The 9,580-nt window shown below is 33.5% G+C and overlaps 1 long non-coding RNA gene across 1 annotated transcript; it reads right to left on the bottom strand.

Annotated features, from left to right (window-relative positions):
• Positions 1-3,638: 3,638 nt before the first annotated feature.
• Positions 3,639-9,150, bottom strand: LOC150097677 (uncharacterized). Its single transcript, XR_016549658.1, has 3 exons — positions 9,025-9,150; positions 3,890-4,101; positions 3,639-3,766 (listed from the first exon to the last, which is right to left on the bottom strand). It is a non-coding gene; the product is annotated as an uncharacterized LOC150097677 (long non-coding RNA).
• Between the last annotated feature and the right edge of the window lie 430 nt (positions 9,151-9,580).

Genomic DNA, 9,580 nt, shown 5'->3' with positions numbered 1-9,580 from the left:
GACGACTCGTGGTAAAGGTTAAGCAATTATATACAAAATCTTCAAAAGCTTATATCGCTAACATTGCTTGAACATTCTCAATATAACCAAATGATCCCCTATCTAGTTAACATTTATGCGCACTAAGAATTCCATGGATTGTTTTACATCTTCGTAAATAGCTTAATTATTGGAATAACTGATTTTCATGATTCATATTCATAAAACTAATAAATAAACAAAAATAGAATTAACATGGAAACAAATACTGTAACGAAGTTTGAAATGCCAAGTTTGAAGAAAGAAATTGTGCGCCCAAACATTCTTGAACTTTTAACTCACTCCTATCAAGCATTGTCTTTGTAGCCTCCAAAAACAAAAGCCTCCAAAAACCTTTAACCTCCAAAAACTGGGTCCACAACATCAAGGATACCTACGGTTTATGCTACGTAGGACAGACAGGTAGATCTGGAGGGGTACGTCAATCTAAACACATCAAGGACATCGAAAACAAAAGGAAACACAAACTAGGATTGGCAGCACATACACCTTCTGTCCCAAAAGAAACCGAACTTTTCGAAAATAGAAGAAACTAGTGGCATCACCTGTTGTATCCTTTTGTTGTCGAAAGCGACCACCTTCATTAGTGTTGTGTCAACTCTTTATGACATTTGTTTCATTAGAAGCCGAGTTATAGTGCCAACAGTGACAGTGTGTTTTGACGAACGGTCGGAAAATGAGTTTCAAACAGAGAGCTGCTATTGACTTTTGTGTTAAACTTGGTAAACGTTTTACCGAAGCGCATGAAATGCTTCAAAAAGCATACGGTGATGAATACTTATCCCGTACTCAAGTTTACGAGTGGTTTAAACGATTTCAAAGTGGCCGTGAGACGCTTGAGGACGACGAAAAGCCGGGCAGTCCAAAAACTGGACTGAGCGAAGTTAACATCCAAAAAGTGCGTGATTTCATCAAAGAAAACCCTAAATCGTCTGTGAGATTGATTGAAGATGATTTGGGGATTCCAAAATCAACTGTGCACAACATTTTGACAGAGAGTTTGGGCCTTCGTAAATTGAATTCGCGATTTGTTCCCAACGACCAAAAAATGTATCGAATTGAACACTGCAAGGACCTCATTAAAACCGCTCGTAAGGAATCAAACTTCCTTGAAACGATTTACTGGTGACGAAACGTGGTGTTTTGAGTATGAGCCCGAAACAAAGCGCCAGATTGCTGAGTGGAGACCACCAGAAGAGGGGCATCCGAAAAAAAATCGCTTGGAGAAGTCAAAAATAAAGATAATGCTGATTTGTTTCTACGATTCCAAGGGCATTGTCCACAAAGAATTCGTTCCGCCTGGCCAAAGGGTCAATGGTAAGTTTTATCTCGAAGTTTTGAAGCGACTGATAGCGAGAATTCGTCACGATTGAATATCGTGACGACCGACCGTTCGTCAAAACACACTGTTGTTCTTGGCACTATAACTCGGCTTCTAATGAAACAAATGTCATAAACAGCTGACACAACACTAATGAAGGTTGCCTCTTTCGAGAACAAAAAGATACAACAGGTGGCGCCACTAGTTTCTTCTATTTTCGAAAAGTTCGGTTTCTCTTTGGACAGAGGGTGTACAACCAAAACCAAAATTCAAGTTTTATGGCAACAAACCAAAATGCTCCATATAGATTACAAATTTTCCTCAAGAGCTTGCAAGGAATCATCTAAAATGGTGAAAGAATCTCGCCAGTGCCACAAAAAAACAAGGGATGATTTCACATCAAGTCTGGTCATTTCTAATTCAACACCACGTGCTCGCGGTTAGCAGCAGACCACGAACCGACAAATTCGCTGGATTTCATAACAGATGTACGCTTTCTATTGTTATTCATGTTCAAATATTTTTCATTATGCATGATAATTATTATTACCTGGTTTTTTGTTTTCAGTATATTGACGTAATTCTTCTGATGATGTGGAACATAATTTTCACGAAGCTAGTTGAGTAGTCAGTAAATTATTGTATCCCACCTGTTTATTCATGTGGTACAATACCGACAAACACTTCTAGTACGTTCTCTCACTCTACACAAGAGACAACGATACTCTGTCATATCTTTTTTCTTTTAAATCAGTTTATTGCTCCCCTGTTTGTTTTTTTATTTCTTTTCATCATCACGTTTTGATCTTTTTAATAGAGTCCGCTACAGGTTATCTTCAATTTTCTAATTGTGCTGCAATCAATCATACAGTAGGACAGCCTGTGATAACAACGCATGATAGAAGTCGTTTACCTTTAAACCTCGCACCATATTCAATATTGTACACAATAGATTCATCTTACCTGCTTTCTCTTACTTTTATATTTGCTGTAGTTCGTCAGTTGTACTCACTGTTCAAGACAAATTAGGACATTCAAATAATTTTGAATAATTACTAATATCAAGTACTGTTTTTCAAAGACACTCATTGCACGTGAAGTATCTTCATCAGCAGACTACTTTTGTATAGGATTTTGAGAGCTAAATGAATGTAGAAAGCATATTCACCATAAACAAATAGCATGACAATATATATAGATATAGAGGTGCGTAATCTGCATTATGGGATGTGTAGGCAATTCGATGTAAAGCCAGCAGCCCTGTATAGTAGCCTAATCGTAAAGATACTTCACTTGTAAACTTTCGTATGTTCACTTTCGATTAAAACAAGAATATAATTCTTGTCAAGTATAATTTAAAACAATTATAGGTTGTTGGGATTTTTTCCACTTGGTTATTCTATAAATTAAAGCTACCAAGAAAATATATACTTGGTTTAATCCTTTATCCAAGTGTAAGCAAACAAAGTTTGCGCCTGAAGTGTTTTCAAGCCTGGGGAAACTCGTATAGAAGCTAATATCTTCACATCACTTGCCTTAGTATCCCATAATGCAAAGCACATATCCTTGCGGACATGTATAATGCTATGCATTATGGAAAGGATCACTACCCAGACCGGTTTCGACCTTTATTGAGATCTCATCAACAGGAGCCAGACCCAAAAGTGATACAAAAGTTGAAGTAATGCAGAAGTCATATTTTTATATAGGAATGGCCAAAAGGTGTCACAATACATGTCCGCAAGGATATGTGTTTTGCATTATGGGATACTAAGGCAACTGATGGGAAGTCATTAGTTTCTATATACGAGTTGTCCCAGTTCTGAAAATACTACATGCGCAAGCTTTGTTGGCTTACATTTGGATAAAGGATTAAACCAATTATATAATTTCTTGCTATCTTTAATTTATCGGTATTAACTTCGGATAAACTGAAAGTATGTGTTATAATTATTTGATTTTTCGATAAAAAAAAGGTAAAGTTGGTATATTTTATTTTTTATTTTTTGTCGTAAATCGTTAATCGCTCCTGTATTATTTTCTCATAGTAGAACGAAGACACACACACACACACACACACACACACACACACACACACACACACACACACACACACATCGATATAAAGTCTAAGAGCCAGAGAGCCAGAGATTTCTTTAAAAATTTTATTAATAAAATCTATATGTACAATAGTTCACGAATATACATGTAAACTGGCGCCATATTTGTACAAAGTTTTGTTAACATACAATGATGGGAAATGAATACTGTGCGGAATGTCTCATTTACAAAAAAAAAAAAAAAAAAAAAAAAACACGAAGAAGTTGGTTTCACCAAAAATCACCTCCACCATAATGATGACCTCCATGGTCGAAAGAAACAAAATGGAAATCATGATGATGAATCCTGTAAAAAGAAACAAAAACGTATCAGTATTATATTGTTATAATCGCTGATTACTACTGCATGTTGAATGAACCGAAATTCATCGTAAATATATCTAAAATTAAACATAAATAATAGACTTACGGCATGGGTATTGGTATATGCTTAGATGATTCAATTTTCAGGGGAATTGGAAGAGGTATGGGAATAATTGATGGTCCTTTTAGAGCTGCTGCTAAAAGTCCAAGTCCTAATAATTTCTTTAGCTTTGAAAAAGCTACAGTTTCATGGATCATGCAGGAACATAGTAAACAAACCATCAATGTGACATAAACTGTTGAATTCCTCATGATTATCTAAAAGGGAAAAATACTCTTATTCATTTGATTTCTAATTATATGCATTTGCGTAGTTAAAAATAGAGAACTAGTTCATTTTAAAAACTTACTAATCACAAAGCATTATTTGTCAGTTGAAAGAACAGCCAGCTATTCAGTTTTGTCGATTCTTCATACTTAACACGTGCAGAAATGACGTCACCAATATCATGTTGATTGGCAGAATAAATAGCGACAGATGTAGTTGTGTCTTCTGCTTTTATTATTTCATTATTCTGCTTTTAACTGAAGCTTTTGCAGGTTATACAAACGCTTTGTTTTTTTGACATTGGTAAATACGCTCTAATAATTACGTGATCGTGTCCTAGATATCTGTATTTTTTTTTTTTTTAATTTTAACAAATAATACTGGAGAATTGGCAATGCATCTCTCGACATTTGTAAGATGTTCAGAGAGAATTGTTTATTATTCACATTTTTGTTATTGTTCTCGGAATAATAAATGTGCCGACTGAAAACAGTGAATGACATTTTAATTTAAACTTTAAATAGAGGGCAGCGGTGTTCTCTATCCCGCATACGAGCAAATCGGATAGAGAACACAAATATGTAATTGAAAAATACTATTAGTGGCTAGCAGATGGCATAGTGTGTATGGTGCGCCCTCCAGCGATGAGTTCTCGGACTCTATGGTGGTGTCTAATAATAATAATAATAATAATAATAACAAAACTGAATATTTGACATTTGCCTCTTTCTATTTCATAAGCATTAAACTTATGCATATTTTAATATTTTTTTAATATTTTGCATTTTATATATTTGAATCAAACGGTAACGAGTATTTTAAAGGCAAGGAATAATTAAGTAAATGACATTCTAATAATATATCAGGGAAGGAAAAAATTTAGCAAGAAAGTGCTGAGCAAGTCTAACTTGAATTTCAACAATTCAGTTTGATAAAATTGTGCTAAAAGGGAATTGTTATTTAGGATGGCGTCAAAGTAAGTAAAACTAAGAGGCAAATATTTGTTAAATGAGTGTGTCTATTGGCCAATTTGTTTAACGGGATTGTTTGTTTCAGAGGAGATAAAAGATCGATTTTCTGATAATAATAAATTAGTCGTCTGCGTATCAGACGACAAAAGTTCTTTATGTGCTAGATGAGTTAGATCATGTGCTAACGCACGCACACACACAACTTTCTGTAGAAACAAATATATACATTTTATTTAAATAGTGTATACTTTAAAATATTTAATAAAATAATACTTTTACTTTGTATATTTGATGAGTATGCGTGTAATAAACACTAAAAATATAACTTTTATTGAATATTATTTGCAACGTGCTGTGAAGTGCCTATGCATGTTAAATATAAGTAGATTGGAGTTCAAGCTTCCATTTGATGTCCACAAAGCTGAGAGGTATAAATAGATGTTCCCCCCCCCCTTTTTTTTTTTTCCCCGTAAAGAAAAATAAGGTAACACAAAAACACTAAAACGTCGATACGTTAAATGGAAGTGATATCGAAGCAATTATTGTCAAATAATACCGGTTAGAATCGAATGCTAATATCCCAACAATTTTGCATATGAAGAGATCATTAACGATAGAATTTAATATAATTGCTTAATTTTAAGCACTGGAAGTATCGGGAGTTTGCAAGAACTTCAAAATGCGCCATAATTCTATCCAACAAATGAGATGATCTAAAGTATCCTTGTCATAATCATCATAATCGGGTATATCTTTTTACTGACGATAAATGAGGATTTATTTATCTTTTTTATCTTATCGTATGTAAAAAAAAAAAAAAAAAAATTAAATTTATTTAAGTCTTATTTATTTTAAGAATAGGTGTATGAATTTACTTAATTTAATTTTTTAGATCAGAAGGCTTCTCTATCAGAATATTTCAAAATTACAATCTTTAATAGGTGAGATTATTGTTTTTAGATACGTTTTATAAAATGATTAATAACTTATTATTTTGTTCGCCTATCGGACAGAAATAAAAATTCGTATTAGTTGGGGGAATTTTATTGAAATTTAGTAGTTTGTTAGAAATTCAAGGAAGCTTAAGCTTCAGTCCTACTGAATACAGTACAAAACCAAGCCATTATCTTACATCAAGTCTGGTGATCGTTCGCAAGCTTTTTATGTAAACAGATCTTGGATATGATGCAGATTATGTTTAAAACTTGGTAATTTCAAGTAGCATAATGACATCACACGTCTACTGTTAAACCTTTTTTCGTTATAAAATATTTTTTATTAGTCATTACAATAATTTACAAGCAGATAATGCGCGATAACTATTTTAATTCTCAACTGTTTATGTGATTTGCTTGTCCAAATTGTCTCCGTAGTTTCCTGAGATCTTCGAAAGATAGCAACCCATCTTCACAAATATCCTGGTGTTTATAAAATTAAAAAAAAAAAATCAATTTTCTTGTGGTCTACCTTACATAGGTTAAACAAGCAGACGTTTTGAAATAAGGAAAAAGGAACATCTCAGCTATGTAGGATATAAAAGAGAGAGGGTGGGGATCTAGGCTTGCACGTCATGTACGTGCACCATCAGTCGAGATACAAGATCACTTCAATTCATATTCGCTCACACAGCTTCCTCAGCAGAAACTAATCATAATTTAAATGGCATCTGTAAATCTGTAATTAGGTCTCTTATTTTTATATCTATATATTTATTTTATTTATTTATATTTATATTGATTGATTGATTGATTGATACTTCCTTCCATGACAAAAAAAATAGTTTTTTTTTTTAAAAGTTTTTTTTTATGGCTGCTGTAGTATAACTGCCTTATTCATATTGAACTGCAAAACTTTTAGACTCTGAGTGGTGCGAATTTTAGGGACAATTCAGTAACAAAAACATGTTTCAAAAAACAAAAACAAGAAAAACACTCTTAGCTAGAGTTTGCTCGATGTTGCAATCTTTTCAATCTAAGTGCGATCTACATGAATTCTTTGTTTAATACATTGCCGTATCAAACATGCTATTAGCTCTTGATTGTGTTTTTGTCATTGAATGACGGTTATATTTCATCTTTTATACGAAATTTATTTTAAAAATCTTTCCTTATTACCAAAATATAAAGTCTAAACATGTCATGATTGCAAAATATCATGGATCCGTTTATATTTTATGGCTAAATATAAAAAAATTTGAAAGTTTCGAAATTTACGAGAGAAATTGTGAAAACATTTGGCATACGAGTACCTACTTAAAAGCCTCGAAGAATTAATTTCGAAACTGCTATCAGGTCAGCGAAATCTAATATGAGCACTAATAAAAGGCGATTATGTAGTACAAACAAGTGCAACTTCGATGCTGAAGGTTATATTCTCATAAACTCTGGTAAAATATTACGTTTCTTTATTTGGCTATAAAATATCAATGGATCCATAATATCCTCCATATTAATATATACCTTATTAGTTTTTACTTTACTATGATAGAAGAGAAAAGAACTTGATAAACTCGTATAAACTAGATGACAGTTTGTAAGACAAAACAAACCCCGTGTGTTGGCCGGGATAAGAATAGTGCCTACTGTAGCCCATACATGTCGTACGAGGCGACTAAAATGGGTACCTAGGGAGGATAATGGATGGCAATGCTGTAGCCAATGAAGTTTTAATTGAGGCTCGGCTATTGATGTTACCCTCTTGCCATGATCAGAGCTTATAGCTCTATATTACTTCATCCATACATTTTCTTTAAAAAAAGACAAAAGTAGAATTCACAAACATGAGTTTTAGAAGAACAGAAGGCAATATAAAATCTGGAGACAACGAATATGAGGATCAACAATTGCATGTCTTCAGAAAAAAAATCTTTAAATACTCTACACGACGTGGACTCTGACTGAGTGCAAGCGTTAATGAAATAACAAGTGGCACGCACACCTTGAGTCGGTGTGCTTCAACGTGTGCCTCACTTTGAGTCGTACGTGAAACTGCGAGTATTGGGTAAGCGATAGTGAAATGAATACTTCCCTTATTATTTATCTGGTCAATAATGCAAAATTTCATCCACATATTTTTAATTTTGTTGACAGTAAAATATTTTACCAAAATATTTCCCATATTTAAATTTTATTAATAAATTTCATATAATTAAATGATGTGTTTAATATTAAACACAATTTAATTTGCCGCTTTGTTCTTCGGTCTATACGCATGCTCTGTATATACACGTAGACTCTGGCTAGACGAATTTTACTGAAATTCAGTATTAAGGAATTGTACAAAAAATCTGTCGAACCACAGAATCATTTGAGTGACAACCTTAGGCCAAACGTGCAATTTCATTTAGCCCATTGCTAACTATTAAAATAATAATAATTATTATATTATTAAAAACGGTTTGACTGAAACCAAGATTGAGATAACTCGATACAACAGACATCTTCAATACACATTTGTATTAAATTTTTCTAGCTAGTACAGTATTATTGCCATCCTTTCGAATCCATTTGTCGAATTTTTCTAATACAGTTGGTCAGATCGCAATCAAACTTAACCTGTAGTGGCAGTAAAAATTCCCACGAACTCACTCACAAAACTAAAAAAAAAAACTTATTGCAAAACTCGCCTTGGATTGCCTCTAATCATCTTCCTACTTATTAGTTATCCATCCAGTTCTCATGCACTTATTATAAGTTCGCTTTCAAAAATTTAAAAAAAAAATGCAAACATTTATAAAGGACTTTCACTGAATAGAGACAACGTTCTCTTCAGTTGCTGCAAAGAAATGTTCTTTCTTTATTTTTTTTTTCTTTAAATAATCTATATTATTTAAAGAAAATAATATCCAAGTAGATCTAAACAACCATTTAGATCTACTTGTACTAGTAACGATCATTTATGTTCCATCACGAGAATGAGAAAGAAGAAAAATATATCACCTACTATTGATAAATCCAAGTCTGTGGTGGGAAGTCTGAGAGCACTCTTGATGAAATCACTGACTTCACAGAGCAGCTGTGACTTCTTAAATATACCGTGGCGGGTGGAGACGAGGAGGGGAAGGAAATAGGGAGTGACTTTCTGTGCGCCAAACCGAAATAGTAACACATTGTAACTGGTTTGTAAAACTCTCTCTCTCTATCTATCTATCTCTCTGGGAATTTCCTCTCATGAGCAGAAAGCAGTTTGAACGTAGAATGTGATTCAGAGCGTTTGACTGCGGCGGTGTTTTTGCTGCCCGAGGCTGCGCAATTGGCTCAGCGACTACTTCAGGGTGGTAGGTTGGTTTTTGCGTGACCTAATAGCGGTTTGCTTTTATTTTTATTTATTTTTTTAAGATCAGAAATGCGTACACTTTTGACTTGGACGGTCTGTAGGGTGAAGAAATCAATGAAGTGTAACTGACATATGTTAGAAAAAATGAACTCGTAAGGCTTAGAAATAATAGACATGCTTGTAATATAGTTAAACATATGGAGAGTTTATTTCATTGATTAAA

The sequence above is a fragment of the Typopeltis vanoorti genome, chromosome 17 (genome assembly GCF_054136105.1).
Source record: "Typopeltis vanoorti isolate ZY-2024b chromosome 17, IOZ_Tvanoo_1.0, whole genome shotgun sequence".
In the NCBI taxonomy this organism is placed as follows: domain Eukaryota; kingdom Metazoa; phylum Arthropoda; class Arachnida; order Uropygi; family Thelyphonidae; genus Typopeltis; species Typopeltis vanoorti.
This window is presented reverse-complemented; position numbering and strand designations above follow the sequence as displayed.